Genomic DNA, 15119 nt, shown 5'->3' on the forward strand with positions numbered 1-15119 from the left:
CGGGTGCGGGGTGGGGAGATGGAGTTGGAGGCCCTAGGGTCTCGGGCCCCGGGTGGGTTCTCTCCGGGTGGGGGGGCGCTGGGAAGATCATGAATGGGAGGCTTGAGCTACCCCCCGCCCCCGCCCTGCAGACGAGGCTGGAAGTCCAGCAACTGAATGGGGGAGGAGGAGCGCCGAGGGTCGGGGCTCGGGGGGCGTCGCGCCAGGTAAGGGAATGAGCCAGGGGGAGGGAGTCGGGAGGTGCAGGACTTGCTGACTTGTGCTACGTGGAGCCAGCAGAAAAGAAGGAGGCGGAGGCAGAAGGAGGCCGGCGTCGGCGCGGCTCCCGTGGCCCTCCCTCGGCGCCCCCTCCCCCGCCGCCCCTGCCAGCGCGCCAAAGCCGGAGCACTCCAGGCGGAGCGGCGGCAGACGCTCCCCGAGCCGCGACGCCCCTGTCCCCCAGCGGAGCCCGCCCGCTGTCGGGCGGCCAGGGTCCCCGCGCTGCTGAGCCCTTCCCGGCCTCCCGGCCGCGCTCGGGACCCCGGCGGGGTGGGCGCAGGGGGCGGCCCCGCTCCGGGCGACGGCCGAGGGGCGGGCGGAGGGCCGGGCTCGGCGGGCCGCGGGGCGGGGGCTGCGGGGATTGACCGCGCAGCCTGAGGCCAGCCTGGGGGCGGCGGGAGCCGGACGCGAGGCGGCGGCGGGCGCAGGTAAAGGCGCGGGCGCGGCGCGGGAAGACGGTACCCTCTGAGCGCCGAGCCTGCGGCCGCCGGGTCCCTTCTGCGGCCAAAGGGCGCCCCGGGATCGCGCTTCCCGGCGGCAGACGCGCTTTGTGGCTGTGGGTGCGTGCGTGCGTGTGTGTGTGTGTGTGTGTATACGCGCGCGCCTGTGCCGGGTGTGGGTGGTTGTCTATGCCCGCGGGCCAGCCTGTAGGAGCGAGGCGCTGACGGCCTCCCCAACCAATTGACCGAGCCCCGGGAGAGCAGTTGCGGCAGCCGCCCGGGGCCCCCGCCCTCCGGTCCCCAGCGCGCTCCGGGGCCCACGCTGTGCTCTGTGCCTGCGATCGGGACCCGCCCAAGTGACACGTAGGTGGTCCCCGCTTACCTGGGACTGGGTGGGGGCACAAGAAGGCAGGCGGGGGGCGCTCGACGTCCTCCCCAAGCCGTGTCCGGGTGGACTTGGGCCGCCGGGGGTCCTCGCGCCCCGCAGCGCCGGGTTCCCGCACCACTTGCTTCTCACCCCTACTCAGCAGTCTCTCCCGGCTGAGGACTTTAAGCTTAAGTTTCTGCTCACCCGCCTAATAAACACGTTTATCAAGTAACTGGGAAGTCTAAAGCAAGGGAGGGACCTGGCTTTGAGTTGGTGGTTTTGAAATCGACGGGCTCCTTGTGTGTGTGTGTGTGTGTGTAGGACGAGTTTGTCGTGAATGGACTTAACCATTTTTTCTTTGCTGCCATTTGGACTTCGATGTGTAAGAATGACGGTATCCAGGACTTGTTGCTGCCTTCAGTCTGGGGCCTGAGATTCCTGCTCTCTGCTGCTACTTCTCTTTCTTTTCCTTTTTGTTGAAATCTATGGAGTTTTTGTAAACGTGGGTTTCCAGTGAGCGCTGGCTTGTTAAAGTTTCACTGTGAACGCATTGTTTTCTATTGGAATAAACACATATTTACAAACATGAATCTTGAAACAGGTAACTGCAGTTAGGAGAGCAAAATCCTCTATTCCTTCAGGCTTTAACAGTCCGAGTTTTTCACCTATTTGCTTAAGTGTCATTTGCCCAGCCTACGTATAACCGTGAAGCAGGAGGTCTATGATTCAAAGCTTTCAGTTCCGGTTATAGAGAGACTGCACTGGAAAACCTGCAAAGTTCCCTCTCCTAAGAAACGATTTCCTTGACAGATAAAGAGTAGTAGAGCCCCAAGGAAAAAGGGTGTGTACTGGAGTTATGCTTATTTGGACGAAACTAAATTGTGTTAACACACATGTCATCCGGTTGTTTCTGCGCTTGATTCTCCAATTCAGGGAGACTGGAGAATATTTGTCCCAAATGCAAAATTGTGAATAACGATCACCATTATTAAGACTGCGTTTTTCTTGATACGGTTTAATTTGAGGATAAAGAAGCCAAGTAGCCAGAGAAAGAGGTAGTGTGTGGCAGGAAGATCAGGCTGAAGGACCAGCAGGAGGACTGGGTTATCACAATAAGCCACAGGCACACCACGCCCCCTAGCGGTGCGACCTTAGCCAGTTGGGTAAACTAGTCCTCCCTGCCTGTGTCCTCATCTGGAAAATGGAAGCGTTTGATCATCTTTGCTGTTCCTTCCAGCTCCTTGCGATAACTAGAAACTGGAGGGTGGTTATCCCATCTTAGAACAGTAGGAAGTGAGTAAAGAGAAGTATAAACCGTTAGTCTGGGAGGTACGGGGGAGGGCAAGCAGGCTGAGAAGGTGTAAGAAAACCAGCAGTGGGAGATGCCAGGAGGACGGGAAAAAACAGCTAGGAGTTGATTTTTCCTCTGTTTTTTGTTTTTCTCATCCACAAGGACATCAGTAATACCTGCTCCCTTCCCACTCCAGTCAGTCTTCCATTACCCATTTTATTTAAAGTGGGTGAGCCTACTTAACCATAAAATTGACCTGGAGTTCCCAGTCTGACCTGACCAATTTCCCATTTGCATCATTGTCTGGAGATGAGCAGTAGCACTCGGCTGTGGGCACTCAGTGGATCTCAGAATCCCTGCAAGTGATGGGGAAAGATATCAGACATGGGAATGTAAGTGGCCACCCTTTTCAACACCTGCAGTTTAAAACATCTATTTTTATTTGAAGCTAACCTTTTCTGAAAAGTAGTTTAAGAAAAAAAGACTTTACCATAAACTTTGCAAATTTGTACTGAATCTGTTCTGTTAAGACCTACTGAAAAATTCAAAGAAAGTAAAACTCTTACTTGGTAAGCCTTTTTGATACATAATGGCGGTCAGTCTGAAGTTCATGATTTTTAGGCCCAAGAATCTTATTTCAGATGCTCAGTCAGGGAAGCTGCAAACTGTGTGGAGTATATGGTATCATTTTTCACTGGGAAGCTTTAAGTGTCCAGCAAATAAAGACCTAAATTTTGTTTGAGGTCACGATTTTATATCTGTGCTTGATGTGTGGCCTGTTTTCTTTGTTTTTGGTACCCGTATGGATACACGTTTGAGGGACGTGATCTATTTTAAGTGAATTGTGATACCGTAAAACTTGGTTTAAAGTCTGAAAGCTTGCTCTGGCCTTGCTAACTCAGCATCTTGTTTGGTTTCTAATTTTTACGTATCACGTTACCTTCCCAATCCATAGCGTGTTATTTAACTATGTCATGGAGAGCTATTATGGATGCCTTGGAGAGTTGGGAGAAAAGGAGGATATTTTAATTGAATAAGTAGTTACTGAATTCCTTTGACAGTGGCAGAGACAAGGATGAGAAAAAGGCTCTAGAAAGAGCTGCAGTACAGAGGGAAAAAATAAGCCAACTTCCAGTATATAGCAACTGGGTTGCATAACTAGGTGGCAGCTGTAGAGTCTAAGAACCTTGGCATGCCAGGGAAGGGAAAACTGAATTCTGGCTCTGGGAAGGACTTCACAGAGGAGCGTGAAGATGAAAATGATGTGTCTCTTAAAAGATGAATAGTGGGGCATGAACTTGTTGTTGGAATCTGGAGTAATGAGGCTGGAGAGGTACAAGGTGATAAATTGTGGGGGACCTTGGATATTATTTTAAGGAATTGTGCTACCTAGGGATGTGGAGGGGCATGTGTGATTTAACCCTATGATGCAGGAAGACACTGAGTCACAAATCCTGGGCGTAGAGAGGGCTGAAATGATTGAGAGGTGCCTGGGCCCCGATTCCATTACATTCCTTTGTAAAACTCAAGGGCGAGTGAATGTTAGGGCACTGCTGCCAGCTTATGCAGATTATATAAAGGTTACAGATTGCCCCCAAATTGACAGTGCTCTTTTGAGAGATTTAATATAGTGAAAATTAATGATGTTTTTGTGTTACACCTGGACCTTGTGAGGCCCTTGAAGCATGTGGTTTAAAATTGCAGAGCTGACCAAGAAAGCCTTTTGTTTCCTTTTGTTTTTGTTTAGGGAGGGGCCTGCTAGTTAATACTAATTTAAACATGACTAATGGCAACTGACATTCTCAACCCTGTTTATGTTATACATAGTGTTTAACCAGGGTAATTGAATATTTGTAGCACAGAAGAGAATTATTACTAGTTTAAAAATGGTGTTGACACCTTTGTAAAAGGTCAGGGTTAAGGAAAGAGGAGAAAAACACTGTTGCTGTTACCTTGAGGATTGACACAGGCCCCCCAGAGCCTTTATTAAGTTTAACCTCCAGTGGAAGGAGCTTGACCGGTTCTGTGAAAGTGAAAGTCGCTCAGTCATGTCCGACTCTTTGGGATCCCTGTATAGTCCATGGGTTCTCCAGGCCAGAATACTGGAGTGGGTAGCCTTTCCCTTCCCCAGGGGATCTTCCCAACCCAGAGATCAAACCCAGGTCTTCCACATTGCAGGCGGATTCTTAACCAGCTGAGCTACAAGGAAAGCCTTGACTAGTTCTGTAGATGAATACTTAAGAACATTCTTTCTGGTCACCTGCTTTTTTTTTTTTTTTGGTTTGTTTTTTCCCACTAAATCTCTAGAGCTGAGGTGTGTAGCTCATTATCTCTAGACAGGAAGAATCTCTGTGGGCTTCTTTTGGGAGAGACTTCCAGCAAGGTGGCTCAGATGGTAAAGCGTCTGCCTACAATGCTGGAGACCCAGGTTCAATCCCTGGGTTAGGAAGATCCTCTGGAGAAGGAAATGGCAACCCACTCCAGTACTCTTGCCTGGAAAATCCCATGGATGGAGGAGGCTACAGTCCATCGGGTCGCAAAGAGTCGGACACGACTGAGCAACTTCACTTCACTTCACTTCCAGCAACTCTGGAGGTTTCCTTTCATGTCCCAGTACCTCCTGTCAAAGGTGGGAGTGGGTAGCCTTTCAGCTGCATGTCCAAGGTGGAACTGACTGGAGTTATTCTGCTGTTGCTGCTGCTGCTAAGTCGCTTCAGTCATGTCCGACTCTGTGCGACCCCAGAGACGGCAGCCCACCAGGCACCCCCGTCCCTGGGATTCTCCAGGCAAGGACACTGGAGTGGGTTGCCATTTCCTTCTCCAATGCGTGAAAGTGAAAAGTGAAAAGTGAAGTCGCTCAGTCGTGTCCTACTCTTAGCGACCCCATGGACTGCAGCCCATCAGGCTCCTCTTTCCATGGAATTTTCCAGGCCAGAGTACTAGAGTGGGGTGCCATTGCCTTCTCCGTTATTCTTCTAATTGCCTTCAAATCTGGAGGTGCTGGGCCAATAAGGAGAAAGATGATGAAAGATTTGGCCAATTGCTTTGTACCATCTTCTGAATACAGTTTGAATGAATGATCCTCCCAACTGTGTGTTTTATCTTCCACAAGGGAACTTGGGTTTGTAAGTTTAATCAATTAACTTAATTAAGGTGATAAATTGAAGGAATCTAAAGTTTTTTGTTTTGGCGGGGGAGGGAGAAGGGAAGTGCTGCTGATGGTGATTTTATTTAAATTTCTTGGCCTTTTTTCCCCCCCAGCAGGTTAGTGTGATTTACAAGTAATGCCGTTATTGACTTGGGGGTGGGGTGGGGCAAAGAAAATTATCTCAGTACTTGGATGTTGGCTCCTGTTATCTTATCAGCACTATAGAAACTTTAACTTTGAAGTTCATGTAACATTCAAATTTCTTCCAGAAATAAGAGGAGTGTTTTACTACTACATGGATTTACGTTATAATTTTATTTCTGTGGTACTATTTTTAAAAAGTGATGTAATAACAGGGCAGACTCTCAAATTTAGTCCAGTGCTAAAACAAACATGTGTAAGCCTGAATGAGGTAAATCAGGTTGTTTGCTTTATTTAATATGGAGACAAAGGAAAATGATTTCAAAACCGCCTCTTTCTCTAAAAGAGAGAAAGTTGGACTAATAAAACCTGGTTATGGATCTCTCTGGGGTAGGATTTCCAAGGTTGAAACTGTTGTTAGGGGAAATCTTGTTCATTATGGCCGTCGTGTGTGCCTTTGCTTCTTAAGGTTTAGGATTCATTATACAGAGAGGGCTACTGTGAACCATTCCTTCTTAGCAAGCTTTCCTTTTTCCATTTTCTTAAATTTCAGACAATAGACTGGATTTGACTTTATGTAAGTCCTCTGTACTCGACCATGCTTTCAGTGGTTCTTCGTGACCAATACCCAAGCTGCCTTCATTCTGAAACTCAGGCCTAACAGATATTCTTGGATCTTTGGAAGGAGAAATGATCTGGGGTCAGAGGAAACGAGTTCTATTCTACTCCTAGCAGCACTGAACTATAACCCTGCTATAAGGCAAGCATTGTGCTAGGTACTAGATACAGGCAGGGAATGGGGGTGAATAAGCAGGGTTCCTACCCTCCAGAAGAAGCTGAGCTTACAGACATAGTAACATGATGATTGCAGTTCAGGGTGATAAGTGTGATGAGGGAGATAAGCTCAGGGTACTATGGGGGCACCAAGCAGGGGCCCTTGCTCCTCGGGTGTGGGGGAGGGGATGAGGCTCCTAGGAGATGAGGATCTGGGAGGAACCTCAGAGATGAACCAAGAGACCCAGAAGAGAAACAAGAGATGAAGACAGAGGGACTCAAGAGGCTTTTTATTTCTAGTGTTGTTATTGCTGAATGGGTCAAAGTTGCTTTCTTTTTATATCTGTAAAAAAAGAATGTTGCTGTTGTTTAGTCGCTAAGTCGTGTCTGACTCTTTTGTGACTCCATGGACTGCAGCCCACCAGGCTCCTCTGTCCATGGGATTCTCCAGGCAAGAATACTGGAGTGGGTTGCCATTTCTTTTTCCAGGGGCTCTTCCAGACCCAGGGATCGAACCCACGTCTCCTGCATTGCAGGCAGATTCTTTACCACTGAGGCACCAGGGAAGCCCCTGTAAACTAAGAATGGGCACTGATACTATCTGGTTACTAATTCTAGATTAGTTTACTTTTTCCTTGATCTTGAATTTGCTCGTTTACTCCCGATGCAGTAGGTACCATGTACTGGGGACCGAATGGTGGGAAACTAGACATACAAAGTCCCTTTCCTCAGGGAGCTTGCATTCTATCATGTTACGTTAGTGACTGAGGTTCTTCTGAAACAGCTTCAGATAAGGAGCATGTTTGTTGAATTGTTTTTCAACTTTAGGAATGTTTTCTTCAAACTAGGCCCAGTGTTTTCAGATCAGTTTGCTTTTCTTGAGAAGAAGAGAACGAGATGGATCCCAGTATTCTCATTTTCATTTTTTCAACTTGAAATGTTTTTACCTGGGTTTACCAGTTGCCAAGTCTAGAGACAGGCATGACTTTGTGTCTTATCTGTAGCCCTGGCTTGCTTCCTTCTCATTTGGATATTCTTAATATCGACCCAGTTTGTATTTGAGGTTCTTTAGTCAGTTGATGACTTGCTTCCTAGAATAATCCATATCTAGCCTTGGTAGGAAGTCAGACCTATTTTGAGGTCATGCCATCACAGTGACTCTGCTTCGTTACTGCATTTTACTTGTCCTGTTTAAGTCTCTCAGGGCTCTGAACACAGTAGAAAGTGTTCTCACCAGAATAAGATGCTGCATTCATTTATAGAAAGATACGGCTTTTGTAATAATTCGAAAACTATGGCTGTGTCTAACATAAATGGAGTAATGTCCCTTTGCTCTTTCAAGCTTTCTCTTCTGATGTAACCAACCCCTCTGTCATCAGCTTGTTACACAGCCTTTCATACCTTTCTTTTGCTTATACAAACCTCCAAAAATGTTTGTGTTTATTTGTTGGATTTGGCCCAAAAAGTTCATTTGAGTTTTTCCTAAGAGCATATGGAAAAACCCGAATGAACTTTTGGGCCAATCCAGTATATTGATGCATGTGGGGTGTGTGTCTGTGTGGGCACATGCTCCCTCCTGCCCCTGTTGGCTTCAGAGAGGCTGTGGATGAGGCTGCCATCACAGGCCAGACATTTGAGGTCCCAGGAACCTGCATGGCTCTTCCTGAGTCAGAACAGTGTGCTATGACTCTATTAAGAATCCTTGTCCCCAACAGAAAACCTTAATAGAACATTTCTCCAAAGAAGACATACAAATGGCCAACAAAGACATGAAAAGATATTGAACATCACTGATTACCGGAGAAATGCAAATCAAAACTACAATGAGGTATCATCTCACACCTGTCAGAATGGCCATCATCAAAAAATCTACAAACAATAAATGCTGGAGAGATTGTGGAGAAAAGGGAACCCTCCTACACTGTTGGTGGGAATGTAAATTGATACAGCCACTATGGAGAATAGTATGGGGGTTCCTTAAAAAACTAAAAATTGAGATATTGTATGACCAAGCAATCCCACTTCTGGGCATATACCCAGAGAAAACTGTAATTCAAAAAGATACATGCACCCCAGTGTTCATTGCCACACTATTTACAATAGCCAGGACATGGAAGCAGCGTAACTGCCTATCAACAGAGGAATGGGTAAAGACGATGTACATATATACAATGGGATATTACTCAGCCATGAAAAGGAATGAAACTGTGTCATTCACAGAGACATGGATGGACCCAGAGACTGGTCATACAGAGTGAAGTAAGTCAGAAAGAGAAAAGCAAATATCACATATAATGCATTTATGTAAAATCTTAGAAAAATGGTATAGGTGGTCTTATTTGCAAAGCAGAAATAGAGACATAGCTGTAGAGAACAAACATGGATACCAAGGGGGAAAGCGGGGGTGGGGAGGGTGAATTGGGATATTGGGATGAAAATATATACACTGTAGATGCTATGTATAAAAGAGATAACTGTTTATCTGAGAATCTACTGTATGGCACAGGGAACTTTACTCAGTGCTCTGTGGTGACATAAATGGGAAGGAAATTAAAAAAAGGGAATATGTGTATATGTATGTCTGATTCATTTCGCTGTACCGCAGACACTGACAGAGCAGTGTAAAGCAACTGTACTCCAATTAGAAAAGAATAATTCTTGTCTCAGAAATAGGAAGGCTATGAATGTAACCAACAAAATGATTTTCAGCTGCATGACAACCAGGGCAGCAGATATTGCCTGGACTTTTATTTCCACCAGGACTGTGTTTCATCAGGTCTCAGGCAGGGGAGGAGGGGCATTTAGGAGCACGTGTTTGGCATCCTTGAACCTTTTGTTAGGCCTTGCCCAGCTGCCATGCTTTGCACTATCAACCGCTTCCGGAGCAGAGCAGATAGGGGGAGTTACTTATTATAGGCAGGTTTCATTGTGGAAGCATTAAACAGGGGCCCCCTGGAAGCCGGCAATCTGCAGATGATAAGGATGAAGAGTCCTACGGAGGGGGCAGCACAGTTGAAACAGGATTGCCTTTTGTTAAGGGACTGCTTTGCCATGTTGGACTGTGATTTGTTGGGAGAGGGATTATTGTCATGTGGAGAAAAGGAGAAACTCATTCTGTACTCAGTGTTTATTGTAATTCCACAGAGAACTGCTTGCTTTACTTTCTGAGTAGACATAGGGACCAGAAAGTTCAAAAGCTAGGGCAGGATGACTTGGGTTTCCAGATTCAGTGGGATCTGTGATCTCCTCCCTTTATCTGGGACCTTGTCAGTTCAGTTTCATGAGCTAAAAGACTTTGTGCGCTACTGTGAACAGTTGCTTTGCTTGGCTGAGGACATTACGGTGTTAAAAACAAATTTAAAAAGGAAAAGCAAGCACCAAGAAAGTGTGGTTCCCTGCTCTCCTCAACAGGGAGAGCCAGGGATGAAGGTGCCTGAGATCAGGCATACAGTGATAAATATTGTAAACCGAGGATTACATGAAATGCCATCTGAATGTTTGAGGACAGAGAGAGTAACTGCCTTGGAGGAGAGGAAGGATTTGCAGCAGTATTCTGGCCTCATTGGCAAGTGGGTCGAGAATGTCATTCCACAAAGAGTCGTAAGGGAGGTCTGGGAGCTACACGTGGGTGAGTGACAGGTTGTGATTTGTGGCCCCGTGGTGGTCCACTTTGGGTCCATGTTGAAGGACTAACAGGGGATCAATAAAAGGCACATCAAAGCCCTTAGCAGAGAGTAGGGACATAAGAGTGTGAGGATTGTTCCAGTGAGGCAGTGAGATTTTCAGCTGGACATTTGAGTTTGAAGTCTAACCGAGAAGCCAAAGCGTGGCAGTATTCAGGAGTAATTGTTATGTATCAGAGTAAATACCAGTGAAATTTACGTGGTAAGCTGGAGAGAAGTTTTGGAACCTGAAGAATGATATATACTTTGTCTTTAAAAGGTGAGGATAAAAGAGGAGGCAGACATTGATTAAAGAAAACAATGGATTGGTCTGATGGAGGTAAAAATCAAGAAAATAGATGGAACTCTGGTCCTCACTTTTTTTTTAATTTTTAAAGACAGTTAAAAATTAAAATTATTAAGCAAATTTTTTTTCCTAGCTTTTTTGAGGTATAGTTGATAAAACAAATACATTTAAAGTGTACAATGAGAAGATTTGATATATGTACATGTTGTTAAAGGATTCTCCCCCATTGATATACATACAAGGTGTCTTAACAAGGGCAATAAGGCATATTTTGGTTCTTCAGGTAATTCTTCTTTCCAGAACGTGCTTAAGATAGCTTTGTCAGTTGTCAGACATTTACTGAACATCCACTAGAGTTTCTCTTGATGAGGTGGTTCTGGGATGATACAAAGGAGATAGAATTTCAGTTTGATGTTCCTTTGAGAGGAATAAAAGCCTCTGAAACAATCCATTCCAGCAAGGGAAAATAAATCCTGAAAAGAATCAGAAGGTAGGTGGTGATTTGGGGCCTGAGAGGAGCTGCAAATACAGTTGCAGGTTCTTGCTGAAATAACAAAGTGTTGTGCATATTACTGTCATCACTGCAATAAAAGACAAGCCAAAAACCTCTCAGCCTAAGACCAGACTTTGAGAAACCCCACAGGTTTGTCATGGTGATTTATAAACTTTGGTCAAGTAAATTTAAGCTTTAATTGCTTGATGAAGGTTAAAAATAGGATACAGTACAACTTTGCTCTTTACTTGGTTAAAAAAAAAAAAAAAGCCTATTTTAAATTAAGAATTCGTTGAATATTTCCATTTCAAGAAATTACATCGGCATGCCTTCCCTGGTGGCTCAGTGGTAAAGAATCAGACTGCCAATGCAGGAGATGTGGGTTCGATCCCCTGGGTCAGGAAAATGACCTGGAGAAGGAAATGGCAATCCACTCCAGTATTCTTGCCTGGAAAATCCCATAGACAGAGGAGCCTGGCAGGCTGCAGTCCATTGGGGTTGCAAAGAGACTCGACTTAATGACTGAACAACAAAATGTCAGGGAATTATATTGGCCTGCCTTTTTGTAGTAAGATAGAGCAAGGGGAATCTGTTATCAGCCTTTTGCTCTCTAGGCCATTATGATTCTTTAAAATTATACTCATTTCCGTTTGAAAGTTGTAAAAGCAGTACATGCTTATTTTGGTATTTGAAAAGTCCAGGAGACTTATCCATAGTTTCACTGCTCAGCGATAACTTCCTTATTCCATTTCAGGGTAACTCTTGCAGTTTTTAACATATTTGATCATGCTGAATATTAAGTACGTATACTATTAAAATCTTTCATTTTAAATTTCCATCGACCACATGATAGTTAAATACTGGATATGTATCATATTTAATTATTTCCTGTCTCTGTTGGCTTCTTTACTTGTTTAAGGCCTTGTGGTGATGTTCCCAGAGTTCTGTCCTTACTTTAAACAGGCTCCAAGCATGAACTTACCTATAGGGCAGACTGTGTTTTCTAGCCCTTTGCCACTGCCTGTCACCTCTTCCTGGTACTCTCTGTCTCCAGGTATCCCTATGGTTGCTTTCGCCTTCGTAGTGCAGCCTTTTCTATTATCACTACATTTAAAATTGTGTGCCTCTTCCCATTTATACAGCTTGCCTGATATTTTCTTCTCCATTGCATGCATTTTCTTTGGACTTCTTAGATAAGGGAAAAGATAAACTGGAAAAAAAAAAAATCCCGTTTTATTTACTGCTGTCTTCCCTGTTCTTAGTATAATACCTTGCATGTAGAACTCAAATTTTTTGAATTAAAATTTTGTTTGAACTGAAATTTTTGAATACAAAAATGAGTATGTTTGCCACCTTCTGAGCATATTGCAGTAAATAAGATCCGGTCTTGAATGCAGGAGATTTACAATCCAGTGAGAACTACTAACAGCAACTGTGACTGGAATTAGGGAGGAAAGCAGAGTGTCCTGGAAGAATCTAACATGGAAACTGACCTTGCCTGCAAGGGTAAGGAGGATTTCTCTGAGAAACTGGCATTTATATGGAGGCTTGAAAGATGAGTTGAGTTAGGTTAGTGAGTTAGGTTAGTGAAACTGGGAAGTGAAGATAAAAGAGGAGGGAGACATTGATTAAAAAAAACAATGGACTGATCTGATGCGGGGGGTGGGGGGAGTCAAGAAAATAGACGGAATTCTGGTTCTCACTTTTTTTTTCATTTTTAAAAACAATTAAAAAAATTTTTTTTTTGGCCATGCTGCGTGCTGCATGGTTTGTGGAATCTTAGTTCCCCCACCAGGGATGGAACCTGAGCCCCCTGCATTGGCACTGTGGAGTTTTAACCACTGGGCTGCCAGGGAAGTTCCTGTTTCTCACTTCTTGAGTTGAAATTAGGTCATTTGTTTTAAATGAAAAGTTAGGCATTGATTGACTTTGTTGTCATTTTTGATGTATACAACTTTATTTTCAATGATTTTGAAATAATCAGTATTTTAAAATTTTGAATCTGTAGTTACTGGGGGAGGAGGAATAGGAATATTCATATAAAAATCTGAAAGTGGCAATTAAAATAATAAAACTAGCTTTATTTCTATGTTTTGTGCTGATGTACTCACTAAAAATTTAAAAGAGTGTAGGGGAAGTAAACATTCTCACTTTACTGGGATTGCTACTAGTGGCTCATTCAGCCAAGTGTGACTTGGCTGAATATTGCTTTATTATTTTGTTTACAAGTCAACTTTTGCATCAACTATTGGTTTTATTTTTCATGGTAATTGAGGTCTGTACAGTTTTTACTTATTGTCTATTAAGGATTTCTTTGTTCTGAGGATGGAAAAGAACATGGTTTCTATAGGTGACAAGTGCAGATATGTTTATTAATTCAGTAATATCATTCACATCTTCTGTGTCCTGATTTTATACTTGAGCTGTCATAGACTAATAATGGTTCTTTAGCCTCTCTCTATGAATGGGCTTTTGTCAGTTTCTTTATAGGAATTTCTGTGTGTTAACATAGTATTAAATACATAAAGATTACTGTTAGGCCTTTATTATGTTTATCAGTATAAAATAACCCTCTGCATTTGAAACTACATTCTACTGTTTTCCTGATATGAATATTGCCAGTGTTTTCTTTTTTTCTTTGTCTAAAATGACTTCACTCATCCTGATTTTAAACTTTTGGTGTCTGTCATTTTTTTTCATATCATTTTGCTTGTAAGCATCATTTAATTGAATTTTAACATACCTCTTAAAGGGAAACTTACTTCTTTAATATTCATTGTTAAGACCAAAAAGTTTGATCTTAATTCTTTAAGTTTTTTGTTTTGAGAGGTACTTTAAAATGCACTGGTTTGCTTTTTCCCACCAGTATTTAGCTGCGTTGTCTCAGATAAATTACATAATATCTCTAGGACTGCGGTTTTTTATTTGTAAAGAAGCAACATGCACACACAAATCTGCAGTTAATGCTTTAAAAGGGCCTGGCATGCTGAACAGATGACCTGACGTTATCATTGATATATTGAGCCATATGAAATTATTTTACCACTTTGACCTATAAAAATGGCAGCTTCCTATGGTTCAATCTAACATGCTTTCTGTCTTTTTCTATGTATCATTTGTTTCATATATCCAGAGTATTTTAAAATGGCCAAATCTGGTTTTTAGCTTACTAGTGATTATCTTTGTTTTTCAAGTACATTCATAAAATCTGTTTCTCTGATTCCTGGAGAACTAAATAACTTCTGATCCCACTCCTCTGTACAGTTTACTGTGCCTTTATTTCTTTTGCCTTCTTGCCATGTCTCAATTTCCATTTTATATAAATAAATATATATATGTATATACATGCATATATATACACACACATATATATATATATACAGTATACATATTTCAGTGTATAACTTAAACTTCAAGTATAGACTTTAGATTTTTGCATTCTATTTTGTAATAAAGTCTACAGCAATATTTTGTATGTGTCTCTAGTTAGTTTTGAGCCTCATTTGCACTTGGGGTCCCCTTGCTTATGCTATCTTGAAAGGTACCTCCTGTGTGGTTGAGATAATGCCCTCATCTTTATCTTGCCAGTTGTATCTTCTGTATTTCTAGGTTATACTCATGATTTTTCTGCATTCGTCAGAGTGTCTGACTTGTTGAATTTCTAAAAGTGCCGTGTGAGTTCTTTCAGATTCATATCCTTCACAGAGTGTGGTTAGTGGAAATAATGCCTTGATTTTGCCAGTTTTGCCATTTTGTGTACCTTAGCATTTTGGTGGTAGGTTGGGAGGAGTCATGTTGGGACATCCAGTTCAATGGCTTTCAAACTTTTTGGACCATGCCCCCATAGTTAGAAAAGGTCATACATATATGAAGAAAATGACAGTTTCATGCAGATAACTACATATGCTACTGATTTTCCCCTCTATTTGTATTGTACTCTGTTCATTTTCATTTAAAAGAAATGTTAGTCATAACTAAGGTTTGAACACACTAATCTGTTTGTGAACAGTGGTTTGAAAAACACTGATTGAGTTTGTTGCTATTCTGTGTGTAATTAGGGTTATTCATTGTTCTATAAGTCTTTATTATATACATGGTACCAATTCTTATGCTAATAGTTGGACTAGAGTAGGGAATAAAGTGGCTATTATTATAGGAGGCTTGAAACAGTCCAGTGGGAAGGAAGACATTGACCAAATGAGCACCCATCATGGACAAAATGCAATGAATGTTACAAG

General features: G+C 43.1%; 1 protein-coding gene and 1 long non-coding RNA gene across 9 annotated transcripts in view; one reads left to right on the forward strand and one right to left on the reverse strand.

The window, feature by feature from the left end:
- LOC106701597 (uncharacterized) overlaps window positions 1–1681 on the reverse strand; it is a 67940-nt gene extending 66259 nt beyond the window's left edge. For 2 of the 5 annotated variants that reach the window (XR_011465036.1, XR_011465037.1), the window contains exon 1: window positions 1081–1677. This is a non-coding gene — a long non-coding RNA (uncharacterized lncRNA). Of the gene's footprint in view, window positions 1–1080 lie in introns of all 5 variants that reach the window. The other 3 variants (XR_011465039.1, XR_011465038.1, XR_011465035.1) reach the window with 3 other exon arrangements.
- Window positions 1–15119, forward strand: part of LPAR1 (lysophosphatidic acid receptor 1) — a 168653-nt gene that overhangs the window by 153 nt on the left and 153381 nt on the right. For 2 of the 4 annotated variants that reach the window (XM_070375122.1, XM_070375120.1), the window contains exon 1: window positions 295–686. The exons of 1 other annotated variant lie outside the window; for it this stretch is intronic. The gene's annotated coding sequence lies outside the window, so the exon portion shown is untranslated. Of the gene's footprint in view, window positions 1–294; window positions 687–825; window positions 1062–15119 lie in introns of those variants that run through there. One more of the 4 variants, XM_070375123.1, reaches the window with a different exon arrangement.

Source organism: Bos mutus, chromosome 8 (genome assembly GCF_027580195.1).
Source record: "Bos mutus isolate GX-2022 chromosome 8, NWIPB_WYAK_1.1, whole genome shotgun sequence".
NCBI classification, from domain to species: domain Eukaryota; kingdom Metazoa; phylum Chordata; class Mammalia; order Artiodactyla; family Bovidae; genus Bos; species Bos mutus.